At 35.2% G+C, this 22,731-nt stretch overlaps 1 pseudogene; it reads right to left on the bottom strand.

Annotated features, from left to right (window-relative positions):
- The window catches only part of LOC107666112 (solute carrier family 12 member 5-like), a 108,594-nt pseudogene that overhangs the window by 60,818 nt on the left and 25,045 nt on the right, over positions 1–22,731 (bottom strand).

Raw genomic sequence — 22,731 nt, 5'->3', positions numbered from 1 at the left:
CGTCAGTGGCAAATCCTTTAAATGAAAACGTACTTACAGTCTGTGAGTCAGAAGCGCCAGACTGTCCTTGCAAAGTTGCAATTGGCCCACTTTATAGAAACAGACAGGCTATTCTCACAGGAAACAGTCCTCGTCCTCCGTAAAATGCGTTGCTCACATCTGAATATTTGGGTTGAAGTGTTCTGGAACAGTGTTGTAAATACAACTTAACCACTGATTTCTAGTTGTGTGCTCTTTTGGAAAACCAAACAAAGCAGTTTCGCTTTCACAACGAATCACACAGCGTCTCCACAACATGGCGGCGGCGGCAGCAACAATACTACAGCGAGAATAAAAGTTACGCCTTCTTTCTTTGCGTGAACATTTGGGTGGCGTTATGCAAATCTTCCCACATAGTGACGTAGACATGTGGGGGCGTGTTAGAACGAGCCATTTTAGGTAGGTGTGGCGGACTCTTAACTTTTATAAAGAATATCTCTTTGGATTTGAGACTTTAGTGTTTCCAACTTTACAGATCTTCTTTATGCACCAAGAGCTTGTAACACTCCAAAGAGAAAGAAAACATTGAAATCGCATCATATGACCCCTTTAAAAAAAAATTGTAAATTCAATGAATAATTTTTTTTCAGTGTGAAAGGTTTTGAAATAATTTTTCCTCAAAAAATCCTAGTAAATTTGACAAATAATCACAAAGAATCAAGTAACACATTAAATTAAAGATGAAATTCTGAAGTAGAAAAACACTGAAATAGGATTTTCTTGTAAAACGTACTCCAATTTACAATTTTGAAAAAACAGTGGAAAAACGTGAAATCAATATTAAATGTCTATTTAATTCCTAATTTTAATAATTTTTAATAATTTCTGAACTCATAAGTAGTCAGAATTTCCCATGTAAAACCCTAGAGGTACACGATGAAACTGCAAGGGGAAATGATAAATATTAAACTTAAAATTACATTTTAAATGATATTTAAATGTATATTACACAAAAGAAAAAAACCCTGTACTTAATTGTTTTATTTTCCAATAAAAATCTAAAAACCCTTGATTATTGCATTGCATTGGCAGATTTGTATTTTTATATTTATTTTTATACAAGTATAAACAAGTTTAAAACAAGTTTACATGTTTAAACAAGTTTAAAAAAATCCACCAGTGCATTTACACAAAACACTCTTAAATTCAAGATGCAATCCATAAAAAATAATTCATAATATCTTATAAAGTGTTGGTTCTCAAGTAAGTTCATCTCATTTTAAGGACAAATTTTTAATAAGGATATTTTTAGTAAGAAACTAGTCAAAAAAGGCTAATTAAAAACTCATTTTGCACCTGAAAGTTAAGTTTAGATCATATTCAACAAATCCAACCGGTCTGATCTGTTTTGCATATTTTCATATACAGTCATTTTTATCTTAATACGTGCATGTGTATATTTTACGGCTGTACTGATGTTGGCTTCTTCTCTGGCAGATGTCTGCAGGTTAAGTCTCAGTGAGCGGCGGTGAGTGAGTGTGTGTGTGTGTGTGTGTGTGTGTGTGTGTGTATACGAGGGTAAACGGCACATTTTGTAATAAGTCTGGCACTTCAAAAGGACTGTTTGAACCCTGTGGAATGGCCTCGCCTCACTTCCATTTGTAGTCTAACAATATCACCTTTTTTGTGCAGAGACGAGGACGGAGCCTGACAGCCCAGGTGAGAACACACGGCCACAGAGATTTAGGATCAAACGGCTGGAAAATGAAGCCAATGAGGAATAAAGTTGCAGATTGAAACATACTGAATACATTTAGCTACTCAAGCAATTCAACAGTCTAGCTGAAAAACAAACCGGCAAAACAGCAAAATGTGCTAAACGTATAGGGAACTTGTAGTTGGAGATTTATATTATTCTATTTCCAAGCCAAAAAAACCTGCACTGAATGTATTTAGCTTAAAATTCTCAAGAATATTCTGTTCAAAAGCTGACTAGAACAGGCTGAACAGGTAAATGTGCTACACATTTAGCAAAAGAGTGTTGCAGCACCTTTATTTTTTGTTACATTGTTGGGTTTTGGATAATTTTACATGCATTTTTACAAATTGAATTGAATTGAATTTATTTATTTTGTTTCTCTAACAAACAAGTAATGTGGTGGTATCATGGTAAATTGATGGTATACCATGGCACTTTGAGATGCCATGGTTGTGATTAATTACCATATTCAAATACTATGGTATTTACATGCCCCTCCCATGTGCTTCAAAGAATACCATGGTTTTACCATGGGATAAAAAGACACCACAGTATTTTTTGTTAATTTGATGTCCTTTAAGGGTGAGTTTCATTGAAACGGTGAAAACATGTATAGGTTACATTTTATTCCCCAAAATGTCACAGCCAGTGTAAAATTAATGGTTCTTCATAAATAAAATATTAATAGTATTCCAATAAATCTAATGAAAAACATGCCCAATTAAAATTTTTAAAGAAAATAAAAACTATAGCAAGTAAATAAATAAATAAATAATAATAAATAAATATTTATGTCCTTTAGGGGTGAACAAAATAAATAAATAAATAAATAATACAAAAAAATAATAACAATTCAAAATTTAAACAATTTAAAACTATGCAAACATTATATTACTCATTCATTCATTCCATTTTTGTTTTTCTTTTAGAGTTTTGATTTTCTTTTAGATTTTGAGGACATGTTTTTCATGAGACTACAAGCAGATGAATGCAAATGTCTAGGGTTAGTATTTAGTTACTATGTACAAGAGACAGATGGTTAGGCAGAAATTCTATTTACTGCTTATATTCACTCTGTCACTGTTATCACTGACCGTATGAGTCGTAATGCACGAGCACAACGCAGATAAATGCAGCTTCATGTCATGCACCTCATGCATCATTCGGGTTTAATGTGCTCAGACTTCAGATGGGAAGCGGTGTTATCGAACCTCTCCATTCCAAACCATGACACAGTTACTGGAGATTTCCTGACTAATTAATCAGGATTAACTAGCTAATAGGATTTGTTCAAGATAACATCTAACAATCAAGATAATATGGAGAAGGTAAAACTGCTGTGTGTAACCTAGATATGAAGAAATCTGGCTGAAGAGATAACAGGAGATAACTTTACACCAGTGTCAGCGGCTCAGATCGCTTGCTTCTGTTTGAGGTTTAGCTAATTAGCTCTGAAGCACCAGTTAGATATTTTCTCAAAGCTTCCGACTGCTGAAATCACCAAAATGCAAGAGTCTTCTAGCCGAAGGCAAGCTTAAATGTGCACTAAGCAACATTTTGTTTATATTTTGTGGCCTTAGATATTACACTGACACCTACTGATGTAGATGCAGAATAAAGCAAAAGTTTTCAGCTTTATTGAGCCACTGATTGACTTCATCTCAAGAGAGTAGACATCATTTCAAACAACTGATTGAAATAATTTTAAATAAATAAGGAATAATTCACACACAAATGAAAATTAGCTGAAAATGTACTCACCCTCAGGCCATCAAAGATGTAGATGAATTTGTTTCTTCATCAGATTTGGAGAAATGTAGCATTGCATCACTTGCTCACCAATGGATCCTCTGCAGTGAATGGGTGCCGTCAGAATGAGAGTCCAAACAGCTGATAAAAACACCACAATAATCCACAAGTAATCCACACCACTCCAGTCCATCAGTTAATGTCTTAAGAATCCAAAAGCTGTGTGTTTGTAAGAGACAAATCCATAATTTAAACGTTTTTAACTTTGAACTGTTGCTTCTGGCTAATATCCATATTGCATTCTCCAGTGAAAAAGTCATCTAGGCTGAATCAGGAGAGAAATCTGGTACCATTTAAAAGCCAAAACGGGTATGCAAAAAAATATGCAGGTGGATTTTGATGTGAGAGACAACAGGAGATCTACTTTTTCACTGGAGGAAGCGTTATTATGGATTATGGACTCGTATTTTAGGTAAAAGCAATGGTTTGAAGTTAAAAACATCTTAATTATGGATTTGATTCTCACAAACACAACTTTTCATATCACAAGACTTTAACTGATGAACTGGAGTGGTGTGGATTATTGTGATGTTTTTATCAGCTGTTTGGACTCTCATTCTGACGGCACCCATTCACTGCAGAGGATCCATTGCTGAGCAACTGATACAATGCTACATTTCTCCAAATCTGATGAAGAAACAAACTCATCTACATTTTGGATGGACTGAGGGTGAGTACATTTTCAACAAATTTTCATTTTTTGGTGAACTATTCCTTTAATACACAACCGCTCTCATCTGAACTTGGAAGCCAAGCAGGGCTTGGCTTGGTTAGTACTTGTATCCTGTCGATAATCCTGTTACGCTTTTTAGAATTGCGTTCAGGATTCCCACATCATTTCTAATAAAGTGGTGTTTGGACTCATGTGACATCCCGTCAAGCTGTATTCGTCTACCTTTCATCTGATTAATTATTATGCATGCCGTCACTGGTTTCCTGCTTATTTCACAAGCAATAACAAACAGGCACTCCAGAACATGAACATACACACACAATGAGAATCAAATCAAAGGGAGACATCACAGACACGACATGCTGCTTACAGAGGACACACAATGAAACGAAAGATAAAAAGGAAAAACAAAACAAATAAGGATCAATGCTCATTTTCTTTGTTTTGATTTGATTCCAGAATCAAATAACTTATTTAAAATGATGAAAATAAAACAGAATTCAATACAACTTTTCTATGAGTAATAAAATTACTTGTTGATCATTTTTGTAAAAAATCATTTTAAAAAAGCATGCAAAAAAACAAAAACCTTAAAAATAAAATAACGAAGTAGCTTTGTTTTAAATTAGTTAATTGATGAAAATTACTATTAATATTTAAAAAAAAATTTAGTTTTGTAGCCAGCATTCAAGCTATTTTGTTTTTATGTGACACAAAAACCTTGCACGAACAAGAGTACACTTAATAAAACCTGTCATTTTTTAAAACTATTTTTCCATTTTCATAATCTCAGACATCATATTTGCCACAGTTTAAAAGTATGAAAAATAATCAGAGAGAGAGAAAGAGTCAGATATACTTTTCATAAGATTCATTCATAAATATTCATTAAGAAATTAGCAAGCTACAGATTAGCTTTCCGCATCATATCAATGCAAATAATGCATTCTAAACTATTCTAAGCTAGTTCTGAACTACTATACTAAGCTACTATTGAGCTATTTTTGGACATCCTATTTGTCATTGACCCATAAATGGAAATACAACACAAACAGACAATATGCGAACTTATAGTACATGGAACTTTTCTTTCAAGAAAAGTCCAAGACAATGAAGAACACACGACTACATACAGCCACACGTCACAGTGTTTTGCGTGAACACACACGTGTCGCACACACAACGGCAGCAGTCTGCCCATCTCTCACCTTTCTTGGGTGGACAGGTGGTGTTGACCACTGGAGAAAAACGCACACAACACACACGGCTTTAGAACATCATCACGCAGCATTCATCTGCACACGTTAACGACAAAACAAGTATTATCAAAATTAAAGTGATTATAAAATAACGAATCTCACACATTAATGTAAAATAATAATGGAGGTTAGTAAATGTGTTGAAGGAATAGATCACCCCAAAATACAATTCTGCTGAAAATGGGCTCACCCTCAAGCCATCCAAGATGTAGTTTGTTTCTTCATCAGAACAGATCTGAAGACCCCAATCCATCAATTAGCAATATTATGGATACACTGTAAAAAAAAATCCGTAAAATTGACAGTAAAAAACTGGCAGCTGTGGTTGCCGGAATTTTACCCAATACAGTTTTCACTGTATATATTAGGGGAATTTACTGTTAACCATTTAACAGGTTTTTACTGTAGCATTTTTACAGTCTTTTACCGTTAAATTCACAGTCATTTTTTACAGTGTAGAGGACTTTATTTTAGTTGGAAATAGTTTTCAGTTTCAAAGTTTAAAACGTCTTTTGATTTGTTTCTTACAATCACGCAGCTTTTGGCTTCTCAAGACATTAACTGATGGACTGGAGTGGTGTGGATTATAGTGATGTTTTTATCAGATGTTTGGACTCTCATTCTGACGGCACCCATTCAATGCAGAGGATCCACTGGTGAGCAAGTGATGCAATGTCAAGTCAAGTTACCTTTATTTATATAGAGCTTTATACAATAGTGATTGTGTCAAAGCAGCTTTACAGTGTCGAACAGGAAAATAGTTTGTCAATAATGGAAGAGGACAATAACAAAGTCTAATTTTTCCAGCTAAAGTCTGTTTATGATTCAGTGATGTCATCATCCAGTTCAGTTCTCTTCCAGTAGTGTCTGTGCAATCAGTCAAATGTCCCCAACTAGCAAGCCAAAGGCGCCAGCGGCAAAGACCAAAAAACTCCATTGGTGACAGAAATGGAAAAAAAACCTTGGGAGAAACCAGGCTCAGGCCTCTGGCCAGACGAAACCAGCACGGCATGGTTTAATTCAGATTGTGCAGAAGACTTGTCTGGTTCCCATGGTCTTGTGCCGATACATTTTCAATGCAATGCTGCCATTTCTCCAAATCTGATGAAGAAACAAACTCATCTACATCTTGGATGGCCTGAGAGTGAGTAAATTCTTACCCAAAAGTTTACCCAAACTACAAACGCCAACAATAATTGTTGCAGTTAGGTGTATTTGCAATATAATGTTCAATAACAAAAATATCAGTGTGTTTGCATGTGCACAATGAAAATCACCCAACTGTATTGTTTATCATTGTACTCATGGTACAAATGACAGAAGTGAATGAGGTGAAACGTGGCCCATCTCACATGAGATTATGATGAACAGCATTTGGAACGTGAACCAGTTTCATGTCTCTTTTGTGATTCCTCCTTGCACAAGCCTCATGTGCTCGACGCATGGCTGGAAAAATGTGTGAATCTTTCGGGGTGTCAGTTAATCAGCTAAATATCGCATCATATAACCTTTATCTTTGGCTGGAGGATTCACTCGAGGGGTACAGCTCACCAAGACAGATAAATAACATCACTCGCATCATGTTTTCATGATTTCTGAAATATGTATTTGTGCATATTTGGTTTGTCCAGCATGTGCAAAAATCCCAGTGACAGGAACTTCCACTTGAAACCATCTAACATTTCAGCAAATTCAGTGTCAGTTTCTTTCCATTACATCACAGGTTACTCAGCAGCTGTCTGATACATCTAAAGAAACGGTATCTTGATATTTTTAGCCTTTTGATGATATTCAACATAAATCTCAAACATATTTTTTAAAATCAGAGGAACCATAATCTGCACCAAACAGCCCTTGTTGTCAGGGAGATTCAAAATATTTAATGCAAGAAGTAAAGCAGATTGAAAAAAATGTACTTTATCTATATATGCTGTTCACTAAAACATTTTAAAATGAAATGCTAAATGGAGACTTTGTGACTAGATAAATAAATTGCTCATTTGGCATTTCATAACAAGTCATTAAAACAGCATTGTTAAAAAAAGAAAAAGAAAAAACTATGAAATATTGTTATCAATAATTTAAATAAATTTGTAATAAAAATGTAAAACTTACATTTAGACTTGGAATTAAACTTAAAAAAATTAACTAAAATTACATGGCAACTAACTGAAATAAATTAAAGTTGAAGTACTAAAATGACTGAAACTATAACTGAAATAAAAATGTGTAAAAAAAAAAAAACCTTAAATGACAAGCACAACAAAATGACTAAAACTACAATTTAAATGTTTCCTTGGTAACTAATTGAAATACATGAGTTTAAATAGCTAAAATAAAAACAAAAATTTTAATAAAAATGACAGATACAAATAACTGTATTAAAACTTAAAATAAAAACTAAAAACAAAAAAGCTAATTCAAAATATTAATATATACTAAACAAAACATTGAATTGAATAAGTAACAAAAAAAAGGAAATTAATTAGTAAAGCACAAAACTAGCATGCTTATATGGTCTTTACCAACTTACAGTTTTTCTCAGTCGCTTTGGTGCATTTCTCACATCACTATTTACATTTGCACAACAGTTAGTTCAACCTCCACAACATTTAGTCATTTGTGCACATCATAGTAGCAGTTTCTCATTCCTTCGAACAAATTGCAAATGCTTTTGGACATGCATCAATTGCTTTCATACAACTCTCTGCTTTTTTTCTTTTGCACAATGCTGTGAACAAATTAGAATTGCAAAGAGCATATGCAGTAAAAATGTGAAACATACATATTCAGTGTCTTGTACTCAGTTACCTCACTAAATACAGTAATGTGTAACTTTACTGTATTTTTCAAATGGCTGTGCAAATAGTATATAGTGCTGTCTTGAGCATTTTCAGGTAGTGTCACCAAGATCTGACTTTTTTGCATTGGAAAACATTGACAGAGTAAACTGTCATTATGAAAACATGACAAAGCCATTTGACTATCTTGTTCATAAACAATGGTGTCAGGACTTTTCATCTTGATGACACTGACACTTTCATTGACATGAATACTTGCTTTTGAGGAATGACCTATCCATTTTGAGCAAGTGACACACTTTTGCAGGTTATCAACTAGGTTTTGCAGTTTGTACTAATTGTTTTGAGAATGTAAATAGTGATGTGAGAAATGCACCAAAGCGACTGAGAAACACTGTAATTAGTAAAAAATAAATACATAAATAAAAATAAATTGTAATTAACTTTTTTATTTACAAAATTCATTGTGATAAATGCAGTGTCACCAAAATCACCAGTAATATTTTAAATACTCAATATATCACCCAGTCCCACACACACACATTCAAACCCTCTCATGCAGTGAGCTGAACTTTCCCATGATGGTCTGCAGCAGTGATTCAGAAGTGCTTTAGCTCAGAGATCCTCAGAGAACAGCACTCAGCTCCTGTCAGTGAGGCACTTCAGATCCTCCGTCCCTCCCGCAGCACGACCTGACCCTTCTCAATATTCACCAGGGTCTTTGTGGTAATCAAGCGGCTCTCAGAAGCTTGGCTTATCTCCACAGTCCCGGTCTCTGCTCTCATTCTCTCATTCGCTCCGGCAGCAGCAGGTAATGACAAAGGAACTGTCTCTGCTGCACATGTGAATGAAGCGAAGCGCTCACATCAAACCGAGCCGCTTCCTCCTGCCAATACCTCAAGCCTCTTTTAAAGCTGCTCTATTGTTTCGCCTCAGAGTCGGTGACGGTGACGCGGCTCTTTCTTTGTGCCGTCACACAATGAAGTGCTGTTTTTGCCTAAAAGACTGCCAGCGCATGGGAAACACACTGTAAACCCGCCGTCATTTTCAGAGACGGCGCGTGTGACCTCCAGGTGAAGTGTGTGATTTCTGCTCTGCTAGTCCCAGCACAAACTCATGCTGCGGCTGAGCCAGAAAATAACATGTCAGTTGTGGAGAGGTGTGTGATTACAGTTCCAGGCGATCAGGCTTACGACTTTCACCTGGTGAACAATAAAACATGTGAAAAACGTACACAGACTTACACTGAAGGACGGAAAATCTAGTAGAAGACCACGCTCTTCTGATGTATACTAAACACTAAACAGCCCTTTACTAACTACCCAGAACACCCTGGCAACCAGCTCCTGCAGCGAATGAGGATTGTGCATCATTCTGAATTTAACACCCTTTAAATTCCAATTCATTCTGGAATGTTAATTAAGGGAAACTGGATGAAGAATTGCTTGAATTTGAATGTAAGGAAGTAGAATTCAAATTCAAAAGACAAACCTGAAACAAAAACAAAATTTTCAGTTATTTTCAATTTTTCATTATGGTTTGACAATGACTTGTTTGAATGTTTTTAAAATGAGTTTTTGAAAGCCTTATAAAATAAGGCATTACAGACAGAGAGATATATAAAACTATACAACGATATAATGATAGATAGATAGATAGATAGATAGAAAGACGGATGGACGGATAGATAGATATATAGATGGACGGACGGACGGACGGACGGACGGACGGACGGACGGACAGACAGACAGACAGACAGATAGATAGATAGATAGATAGATAGATAGATAGATATTGCTCCAAATGTTTGAAGGCACTTGATATTAAAGCTTCTGTTTAAATGTCAAAGGTTTATGGATTTCAGGAGAGTGAAGCGATCAGACTGACAGCTCAATATTCCACTGCTCAGTCATGTGACACATTTGATTGATCAACAGAGGACAGACTAGTGCCTTATATCGATTATTTCTGCAGGCAGTGTGTGTTTGTGTGTGTGCGTGAGGCAGAATAGACACTCTTGCTGAATAAAACATGAAACTTGACTCATAGCAAGTCAAGAGAGGCTGATGTGACAGATGTGTTGGTGAACACACACACACACACACACGCACGCACACACGCACGCACGCACGCACACACACACACACACACACAGTCTCAGAGGGTTGCAGGACAGTGTGGGAATTAGTTGTTCTAAAGCTGCAGTTCAGAGCACTTTTAAACGCCTCTAATCCATCTGATTGGACACTTAAACCAGCTTCTAACATGATCCAACACACGCTTCATCAAACTCACTCCAATCATCACGAACTGAGACCCTCATGGGATACTGGATACCAAGCTGCCATTCCTGCAAGCAACAATACTAAAACATAATACAATACATTTTACTAATAAAATGTGCAAAAATGAACTAGATTTTCATATTTCTCATTTACTGTACAATTTCAGTAATGTATCTGGGATCTTTTTTATTAATAATTTCAATAAATGAAAATATAAATAATAAATCATTTAAAACTGGCATTGGTTGCATTGGTAACTTATATACATATATAAAATAATAATAAACATAATAATAGCAATAAACAAAAGCACAAAAAATAAAAAAATACATTTTAAATTAAAATGAAAATGGAAAAAAAATAATATAAAAGCTAATTCTTAATATCTCTACAAATGACAATAACATATAAATAATTATAATAACTTATAAACATATAAAAACATATAAATATATAACAAGTATATAACAAAAAAAAAGAAAAACCTAATCTCCTGAAAAAAACTGGTAAAACAATTTTCACTCAGAAATTGCTACTTAATTTCACAAATAATTACAAAGAAACAGCAAGTAACACATTAAAAGTGAAATTTATAACAGAAATACTATTGTACATATGCATATACATATATGTATATGGAGTGCTACCTGCTAGGACACAAACAGTGCACGTGCACACACACACACACACACACACACACACACACACTTCCTCGCCCCACCATGCATTTTATTTGCACCACATCTAGTGACAAATGGGAAGGGCATTAAGTTGTTGAGGCCGGAAAGCCGGAGTGATCCATCAGAACAGTCCAGCAATGCAAACACTCAGAGCAGCGGTGGATTGCATAAATCTTCCTCAGAGCCGAACGCAACAGAGAGCGAGCGCGTTTACCTCCGACAGACATGCAGCGCTGCATCACAATCACACAGGTGAACTCATGCACAAACACACACGTGACGTCCTGAGGGGCGTTTTCACTTCTCGTCCTCATCCTGAGTGAATATGTGACCCTGGAGCACAAAAGCAGTCATAAGTAGCACAGGTATATTTGTAGCAGTAGCCAACAATTATTCAACAATTAAGCCAAATATTGTCTTATCCTAACAAACCATACATCAATGGAAAGCTTATTTATTCAGCTTTCAGATGATATATAAGTCTCAATTAAAAAAAATATGACTGGTTTTGTGGTCCAGGGCCACATATGGCTAAAAGTGCTCAACACAGCTTCTGTCTAGATGGAAAAAATATTCCTGGAAAACCCTCAGAAGATCTCATTTGCTGCTACCAAGGTCTTAAGGTTAAGGGAAGGTCAAAATGATCATGCATACAGTTGCAAAACAAATTAAAGGGTTAGTTCACCCAAAAACGAAAATTCTGTCATTAATTACTCACCCTCATGTCGTTCCAAACCCGTAAGACCTTCGTTCATCTTCGGAACACAAATTAAGATATTTTTGATGCATCCCGAGAGCTCTCTGACACAGAACAACATACACCTTTTACATTCAGTGGATACTCTCCAAAATGGCACTAGGGTGACGTGGAGACAAATTTCTTCTTTATTAGTTTTCTTTTGCACACAAAAAGTATTCTCGTAGCTTTGTAAAATTATGCTTGAACCCCTGATGTCACATGGATTATTTTCCCGATCTCCTTGCTACGTTTCTGGACCTTGATCATGTAAGGACCCTTGCTGTCTATGGGAGGGTCAGAGAGCTCTCAGTTCCATCAAAAATATCTTAATTTGTGTTCTGAAGATGAACGGAGGTCTTACGGGTTTGGAACAACATGAGGGCGAATAAATGACGACAGACTTTTCATAATTGTATGTGCAAAAAGTGCTTATCTTTGCGAAATGTGTGATGTCAGTAATTCCCATCACTAACTACTTAGGAGAATGGAAATAATGCTTAAGCAGAGACTGATCTGTATCTACTTGTGATTTCTTTTGTTGTTTCATGACACCGAGGCGCTAACAGCAGAATTATGGACATGATGCAACGTTATTGACAGGACATATCTCAACAAACTAATTACTGATGCTTAAATGATCCTGTAATTTCTATATTTTATGAAAAACTTGCTTGACAAAGCTGCATAAATTTCATTAAAATAAAAATGGGGCCGGATTTATTTTCTAGGACATTTTTCCTCACACGCCATTATTGGAAAACTGGATTCCAGGTTTTTCAATACACATGGGACATTTGTAGGCCATGTGCGACTATACCTGAGAGACAGTGATCCCACATTTCTTGGCCAACTCTTCCTTGGCTTCCTCACTGGGGTAAGGGTTGGAGAGGTGAGAGTAGAAGTACTCATTCAGCACCTCTGTGGCTTGCTTATTGAAGTTGCGTCTCTTACGTCTGAGGACAAAGTAAGTGGAAAAACGAGTTTCATTGATAACAGGCTAATAATTAGTGGAAAAGTACAGCACAACAGAACAACAAGACACCTAAAACTTTAAAAAGCACAGATCACACGCACCTGGCATCGAGGAAGCGAGAGCGAAGGATCATGACGGCCTCACAGGTGCTCTGCTTGAGCTGCATCTGGATGGAGCTGAACTTGCGGTGGATGATGGCCACCATGCGCTCGATCTCTTTGTGTTCCGAAGATGAACGAAGGTCTTACGGGTTTGGAACGACATGAGGGTGAGTAATTAATGACAGAATTTTCATTTTTGAGTGAACTATCCCTTTAAGAATTGCAAAAGACAACCCACCCCCACAAACCCCAACACTTTTTCACCTTTTTTCTGCAACAGATTTTGGCAGCAATTAATTTTCAATATGTAGTCATGAGACTTTTCTCAGAACAAGGATTATCATCTAGACAAAACAAACACATGGCTGATCAAACTGTCAGAGCATTTTCATGTCTTATAATCCTATTCTCATTTTCAAAAACCAAATGAGACACTACACCAAAATATATAATATCACAGTAAAATACTATGGTATTACCGTATTTTTTGGGATTACACTACCATTCAAAAGTTGGGGTCAGTGAGATTTTTATTTAAAGAAATTAATACTTTTATTCAGCAAGGATGCATTAAATTGATCAAAAGTGACAGTAAAGATATTTTTAATGTTGTAAAAAAAGTTTATATTTTAAATAAATGCTGTTCTTTTGAACTTTCTATTCATCAAAGAATCCTGAAAAATAAAATGTATCACGGTTTCCACAAAACATGAAGCAGCACAACTGTTTTAAACATTGATAATAATCAGAAATGTTTCTTGAGCAGCAAATCAGCATATTATAATGATTTCTGAAGATCATGTGACACTGAAGACTGGAGTAATGATGCTGAAAATTCAGCTTTGATCACAGCAATAAATTAAATTTTAAATTGCAATAATATTTCACATTATTACTGTTTTTAATGTATTTTTGATCAAATAAATACAGTCTTGGTGAGCAGAAGAGACTTTCAAAAACATAAAAAATCTTACCAACCTCAAATTTTGAATGCTATTGTATAAACCATGCACTGAATGATTATAATATTCATATTTACATGGCACTCCCAATGCTATATTATTACAGTACGCCTCAAAAAACACGCTAATAATTCTGACTTCAGTAAAGTACAACAGCACTGGCATCACTGTACCGCCACAGAACTGTGTTGCGAAGGCGTTGTGATGGAATTCAACATCAGAGCGTTGCGTAATGGCGTATCTGGGGCAGAATTCACCACGTCCACCTAGATGTTGCATAAGATGTCTCCACATCTCCGCGCTCCACTTTTACTACAGGATCAAGCAGCTCAGATTTTCTAAAGCGAGGCACAGACAAAGCCTTCACTTATTGACGTACTTTATTTAATTTGCTCTGTTTAATTAGTCTTTTATTGGGCGCTGCGTGTTTTTAAGTGCCGGTGGAGCGAGATCTCAAACAATGAAGCTTCCTCGTGTCACGTAGACTGGTGTGTTTTTTAAGAAAAACGTGTTTCTGATGTACTCCAAAACATCTGGTCATTTCACCAGCTTGTTTTTAAAGGTTATGTTTCTTGAGCAGCAAATCAGTATATCAGAATGATTTCTGAAGGATCATGTGACACTGAAGACTGGAGTAATGATGCTGAAAATTCAGAAGTATTCTCGTAGCTTTGTAAAATTATGCTTGAACCCCTGATGTCACATGGATTATTTTCCCGATCTCCTTGCTACGTTTCTGGACCTTGATCATGTAAGGACCCTTGCTGTCTATGGGAGGGTCAGAGAGCTCTCAGTTCCATCAAAAATATCTTAATTTGTGTTCCGAAGATGAACGAAGGTCTTACGGGTTTGGAACGACATGAGGGTGAGTAATTAATGACAGAATTTTCATTTTTGAGTGAACTATCCCTTTAAGAATTGCAAAAGACAACCCACCCCCACAAACCCCAACACTTTTTCACCTTTTTTCTGCAACAGATTTTGGCAGCAATTAATTTTCAATATGTAGTCATGAGACTTTTCTCAGAACAAGGATTATCATCTAGACAAAACAAACACATGGCTGATCAAACTGTCAGAGCATTTTCATGTCTTATAATCCTATTCTCATTTTCAAAAACCAAATGAGACACTACACCAAAATATATAATATCACAGTAAAATACTATGGTATTACCGTATTTTTTGGGATTACACTACCATTCAAAAGTTGGGGTGAGTGAGATTTTTATTTAAAGAAATTAATACTTTTATTCAGCAAGGATGCATTAAATTGATCAAAAGTGACAGTAAAGATATTTTTAATGTTGTAAAAAAAGTTTATATTTTAAATAAATGCTGTTCTTTTGAACTTTCTATTCATCAAAGAATCCTGAAAAATAAAATGTATCACGGTTTCCACAAAACATGAAGCAGCACAACTGTTTTAAACATTGATAATAATCAGAAATGTTTCTTGAGCAGCAAATCAGCATATTATAATGATTTCTGAAGATCATGTGACACTGAAGACTGGAGTAATGATGCTGAAAATTCAGCTTTGATCACAGCAATAAATTAAATTTTAAATTGCAATAATATTTCACATTATTACTGTTTTTAATGTATTTTTGATCAAATAAATACAGTCTTGGTGAGCAGAAGAGACTTTCAAAAACATAAAAAATCTTACCAACCTCAAATTTTGAATGCTATTGTATAAACCATGCACTGAATGATTATAATATTCATATTTACATGGCACTCCCAATGCTATATTATTACAGTACGCCTCAAAAAACACGCTAATAATTCTGACTTCAGTAAAGTACAACAGCACTGGCATCACTGTACCGCCACAGAACTGTGTTGCGAAGGCGTTGTGATGGAATTCAACATCAGAGCGTTGCGTAATGGCGTATCTGGGGCAGAATTCACCACGTCCACCTAGATGTTGCATAAGATGTCTCCACATCTCCGCGCTCCACTTTTACTACAGGATCAAGCAGCTCAGATTTTCTAAAGCGAGGCACAGACAAAGCCTTCACTTATTGACGTACTTTATTTAATTTGCTCTGTTTAATTAGTCTTTTATTGGGCGCTGCGTGTTTTTAAGTGCCGGTGGAGCGAGATCTCAAACAATGAAGCTTCCTCGTGTCACGTAGACTGGTGTGTTTTTTAAGAAAAACGTGTTTCTGATGTACTCCAAAACATCTGGTCATTTCACCAGCTTGTTTTTAAAGGTTATGTTTCTTGAGCAGCAAATCAGTATATCAGAATGATTTCTGAAGGATCATGTGACACTGAAGACTGGAGTAATGATGCTGAAAATTCAGTTTTGATCACAGAAATAAATGACATTTTACTATATATTCAAATAGAAAACAGTTATTTTAAATTGAAATAGTATTTCACAATATTACTGATTTTTACTGTATTTTTGACCAAATAAATGCCGCCTTGCTGAGCATAAAAGTCTTTCTTTAAAAACATTTAAAAATATTTTAAACAGTAATATAAACCATGACAGTGAATGATTATCATATTCATATTTACACGAAGCAACAAATGTGTTTCTGACTTCCTCCTAAAAATCTGCTAATTTGATCAGTCTGTTTTTAAAGGTTATTCTATTGGACATAAGATGAAGGCTATTGGGACTTAAAAGGGCAATTGAAAACAACCCCTCGACACTTCACATGACCTCATCTATTCAAGTGTTTTTAATCAAATGCATCTCTGCTTTAGATGTTTTCCTTCTCAAATGCTGTTGCTTTCCCTTTTATATATTTCATGAACCGAGGACACCGGACAGACCATCAACAAGGATGCTCTAAGAAAAAATGCATGTGCAAGATGTGCATCAGTGTTTGATGGGGAAGGAGACGAGATTCAGCCATCTGCGCCGAGCTCTGAGTGTGCAGGCGCTCTTAAAGAGGTGTCTCATCTTTTCCCACACACACGACAGATGTTCATGGTGTGATAAAGCTCGGATTGGATCCAACAGCTCTTCCGCAGGTCATGGAGGATATCTAGTGGATCAGAACCACAGGCTCTGTTAATGAAGTGTCAAAGTTTAAAGTAAATGCACCGCTGGAAGAGATGCTTACTGAGCCGTTGCATTTTGGCTCTTAAATGTAATACAAAACCTTGATATCTGAGATCGCACAGACATTCAAGCCTTCCAATAAACCCAGAAAATGCAGATGACTTGTTAGTATTCTTTAATGCAATAGTGATTTAAACAAATACTGAACATTAAGCATTGCACTTGGATGCGTAACGCATTTGTGCTGAAAAGATCCCAGACTTACAGTACATTAAAGGTCTGAGGGACCAGAGATTTGAGAATCTTTTCATGCAAAAATAATTTGTAGAAAACAATTTTCACTCAGAAATTGCTAGTAAATTTCACCAATAATTACAAAGAAACGGTTACATGTTAAATTAAACATGAAATTTAAAAGTAGAAAGACTGAAATAGTATTTTCTTGTAAAACATACCTTTACAACTTTGAAAAAATTTTTTTTTTGTTAGTGTAGAAATCAACCTGAACACCGTAGAAATCATATAGCAACATTATGCATGGGAAAAAAAAACGTACATTTTGAGAAAATGTTCAAAATCGTATTAAAATGAAAAGCTAGAGATGCTGCACTGCATTGTTTGTGTTTATTTAGATGTATATACATGTATTATTTAGACTATTATATAGTCTTTGCTGTTTTTGTTCAAATATACAAACTAACAGCTTCTCAAGGGTTAATCTGCACCGTCTGATAGTTTAGGGTTAACTAGAAATTTTTTATTTTTTTTTTCCGTAATGTTAATGTCTTTAACTAAGGTGCCCTACAGAGAAAACACAATTAACATTTTCAAGACACTTGCCAAGTTTCTCAACAGGTTAATCCTGCAAGTCTTGGCTAAAATTGCACTGTTAAATGCAAGACTTGGCCTAACAAGTGTCCAGCCTTAAAATGAATAACTGCTGATTAATTATGCTTCAATCACACATCGGAATGATTCCAAGGATTGTGATTTTTAGCTGATCAACAAACACTGTGAATTTCTTTTTTCAAAGCTGTAAATAAAAGATAATTGGAGTTTGTTTTACAAGAAAATATCTTTTTACACCACAATTTCATGTTTAATCCAAGTGTTAACTGCAGCTTCTTTGTGAAATTACTAGCCATTTCTGAGTGAAAATTGATTCAAAGTAAATCCTACATCAAATTTTACACTAAATACTGGATAATGAATCATCGATGGAAGAAAAAACACAAATGAGATCTCTTTAATATCTCAATTGTTTGTCCTAAACAATAATGCAATTAATAGGACAGCAAATTAAGACTTATGTCTCCTGCTTTTCAGATGTTTCAGGAGATCTCAAACTGTTCTCAGATTTGCCAAGATACAGTTAAAAGTCATCTCAAGATGAGCTCAAGCATTTCTCATCATCATCCGAGCTGCTCTCCACATGCACATTTTAATGTTTTTAACTTTTGACGCATTTGTGTCTCTCTGTATGTCTCCAAAGAAAAATATCTGAGGCAAAGCTGATTCATAAACAAAACCTAAGTGAGAACTCCCTTACGTCTCCAGCTATGAAAGCGCAACCTCTAAGCAATGAAATTGTACCTCGGGGATATTATGTAATCTGGACAAACACTCATTTGAAAGCCCTCAACTGTTCTTCCACAGTTCTTCTGCTGCTCCTGACACACAATCCTCCCGCATCTCCTCATCATGCGCTGCGATAATTCTGTCCAAATATTTACGGGTGTATAGATTAGAGTTGAGACGCTCTTTGACAGACTCCATTTCCATATTCCTCCTGCCACATATGGCCTAGAATGTTTGCACTGAGTATCACAGCGAGCGAAACGAAAGAGAAAACACACAAATGACTTGCTTTGGCTTCTTGTATAACTGTGATTAAATCAATCTCATAATCTTTCAATGTTCATGACAACATACAGCGGTCTGATTGTATATATAGTGTGATTATGGATTACTAGATTATATATTAGATTTAAAAAACAAACTGAAGCAACAAATTTACAACTACAGGATTCTAAAACCAAATATATGACTTTGAAGTCAAAATCAAATCAAAACATTACATTCTTAATAGACATTTCTGGTCTTTTTGTGCATGTTATTCCAAAAAAGAACATTTTGGTCTGTATTATCTTTCATCTAACTGTAATAACCTCAAAAACAACTTCAAGAATCCCTTTTCATTTTCATTCTGGCATGAAATGTGTACTTTTCAATTTCATAAAAATAAGTCACTCTGTCTATTTATTCTCACTGAATATCATGTTTCACTCAGAAATATGTCAAATGAATTGCAAACACCTTTTCATGTTGAATTAAAGCTATTCTGCCTAAATATTTACAGATGCATAGATTAGAACTGACTACATGAATATGAAATCAAAATGTACTTTCTTAATAAACATTTCTGCTCTTATTGTTATCAATTTTTGTGCATGTTATTCCATTACTTTATCTTTCATCTAAATGTAATAACCTAAACCAAACCAAAGCAATGTCAAGAATCCCATGTATTTTCCATTCTCTCGTGTAACATCCACTTTTCAGTTCCTTCAAAATAAAATCTTCTACTTATACTCACTGAATATCCTGTTTCACCCAGAAATTTGTCACATTATAAAAGCAAAATTGGCTGCAAAAAGATCTTGAAAGCCAAATATATGATTTTATATTCAATATAAAACCAACATTTGATAAAACTGCAAGTGTGCGCTTATAATAAACAAAATGTTATTGTGCATCAGTGTAGATGCTGATATAGTTATCGTTATCATTATAGTTTTCATTCTTGCTGGGAACAGGCCTTTATTGTTATCAATTTTTGTTCATGTTATTCCAAATAAGAACATTTTTGTCTTTATTATCTTTCATGCATATGTAATAACCTCCTCCGTCTCAAAAACATCTTCAAGAATTCCTCTTAGTTTTTATTCAGGCATGTTGTGTGCACTTTTCAATTAAAATCAAGTCACACCCTCCATTTATTCTCACTGAACATTAGAAATACGTCATATTATATAGAAGTAAATATCTTTCATGTCGACTTCAAGCTCACAGTTGCTCTCTTTTTCCCAATGGTCATGCGCTTGGGATGTGAACACAGTTATAGCTGTGACGGGTCAGGGACCGCTTTTGTCAGTTTAAGGGCTTCTACGCTCAGCGGTCCTGTACCAAAATCCTCGAGGCGTACGTTATAAATGGCATTAATGTAAATTTAGACACAATGATGCAGAGTTTTCAAACACAACACAGATCAGATCCTGTAGTACGTTGCCTCACCAAGGAAGCCTGCAGCCTGACCTACTTAGTTCGGTGACGTCTGCTAGCATTGGGGGGATCTGGCAACCACGCAGCACAGCTCTCTCTCTCTACTTTTCTGTTTTTCTCGCCCGTTCGCTGTCTGTCTCACATCCGATGGGGCCAAGTCTGCCCACAAGACACCGCTGCCTCTAGCGCAGACCCTTTCATGCAGTAAAATGTTCACGCAGGGATTTACACATGTGTAGTTGTGTCATAAAAATTCAGCCATGCCTTAAAAATCCAGCAACTTGAAAGCATCTCGCTCCTATAAAATGCATGAAAAACATACCAAGCCAAACATCTCCTAATCTAAAATGTTAGCATCAATAGATTACAGCTATATTACAAAACAATGACAAATTTGTACATCTTCTGAAGCAAACATAAGTGATGCTTGCATGCACCAAACTAACTGCTGCTGTGCTACACAGGTGCTAGTGCACTTCTAGATGGTTCTTAGGTGGGTTTTTAGGTCATATCACCATGAAACGTATTAGGTTGTTGTTTGTAGGAGTTTTTTGTAGGTCATATCGCTGAAAATGTATTAATAACTTGTAACTGCTATAAACATTTCCAGTGCTACTCACATACATACAGTGTGCACATAAAGCGATACACGCTATATAGAAAGTTTTAATTGTTTATATCATTGCCAAATGATAACCTGCAGAATGTGGACAGTTAGGTATTAAAGTATTATAGACATTAGCAACATGAATTTCTGTAAAGATGCTGTGAAACTGTGCAAAGCGCTATACAAACAAAAATGGATTTGACTTGACCTAAAGTGCAACCAAAATTTATCTAATTGTTAAACAAAGACAAAAAAGCTAGCAATCTGCAACATAAATCATACACTTCTTAAAATCAGACAAAGAGCTTTTGCAGTGCTTCAAAATTATAATAATACAGCCCTATGAAAATGTTTATTTTTTTCCATTTCCAAATTCCCAAATTTTGTGGTTTCTGTTAAATTTTTTCTATATTTTGTTTTAATGGTTGAATTACATTTTAATAAATCAAAAAGAATGTCTAATCACATTAATGTAGAACATTTTATCTATTCAACATTTTATAATTTTTTTTTACGATAGTGCCCTTTCAAATCAAATTTCCAATTTGAAAATTTCCAAAATAAAATTTTCTAATTTTATTTCAGTTTAATTTTCACCCAAATTCTGTTTTCAATTTTAATTTTTTAGCATTCAATTTTAATTGTTTAATGAAATCAATTTAACAATAAAAAAGGATATCTAATCAACTGAGTTCATAAAACTTTAACAATTTAATAATTTCTTCAAATTTTAACAACAACAGTGCTTTATTTATTATAAATGCTTTATTTATTTATTATTATTTTTTAAAGAAATTCTGTGTTGTCTAATTTTTCTGGATTCTGGGTTTTATTTATCTCAACTGCTCTGTGTACCAATAAGTACACATGAACTAGACGAAATAACTAGCAACATGGGCACTATCTTCTCTAATACATTAGAAGCTGTTGCCCCCATCAAATTGAAAAAGGTTAGAGAAAAACGTACTGCGCCATGGTACAACAGTAATACCCATTCTCTCAAGAAAAAAACTCGTAGTCTTGAGCGCGAATGGAGAAAAACTAACTTGGAAGTTTTTAGAATTGCGTGGAAAAACAGTATGTCCAGCTATAGACAGGCTCTAAAAGCTGCCAGGGCCGAGCATATCCACAAACTCATAGAAAATAACCAAAACAATCCTAGGTTTTTATTTAGCACAGTGGCTAGATTAACAAATAACCAGACGCCACCCGATCTAAATATTCCCTCACAGTTTAATAGTAATGACTTTATGAATTTCTTCACTGAAAAAATAGATAAAATCAGAAATACAATAACAAATGTAGATTCTACAGCGTATAATACTTCAGCTTCATTCATCGCACCAAAAGATAAACTGCAGTGCTTTACAACTATAGGACAGGAAGAGCTAAATAAACTTATCACTGCATCTAAACCAACAACATGCCTGTTAGATCCTGTACCCACTAAATTACTGAAAGAGTTGTTACCTGTAGCAGAAGAACCGCTTCTCAATATTATTAACTCATCGTTGTCTTTAGGTCACGTCCCAAAACCATTCAAGCTGGCAGTTATTAAGCCTCTTATTAAGAAACCACAACAAGATCCTAGTGAACTGGCAAATTACAGACCCATCTAAAATCTTCCTTTTATGTCTAAAATTTTAGAAAAAGTTGTGTCTGCTCAATTGTGCTCCTTCCTGCAAAAAAATGATCTCTATGAAGAATTTCAGGTTTCAGGGCCCACCACAGCACAGAAACTGCACTTGTTAAAATTACAAATGACTTGCTTCTTGCGTCAGACCAAGGCTGTTG

This window comes from Sinocyclocheilus anshuiensis, unplaced genomic scaffold (genome assembly GCF_001515605.1).
Source record: "Sinocyclocheilus anshuiensis isolate Anshui unplaced genomic scaffold, SAMN03320099.WGS_v1.1 scaffold447, whole genome shotgun sequence".
Lineage (NCBI taxonomy): Eukaryota > Metazoa > Chordata > Actinopteri > Cypriniformes > Cyprinidae > Sinocyclocheilus > Sinocyclocheilus anshuiensis.
This window is presented reverse-complemented; position numbering and strand designations above follow the sequence as displayed.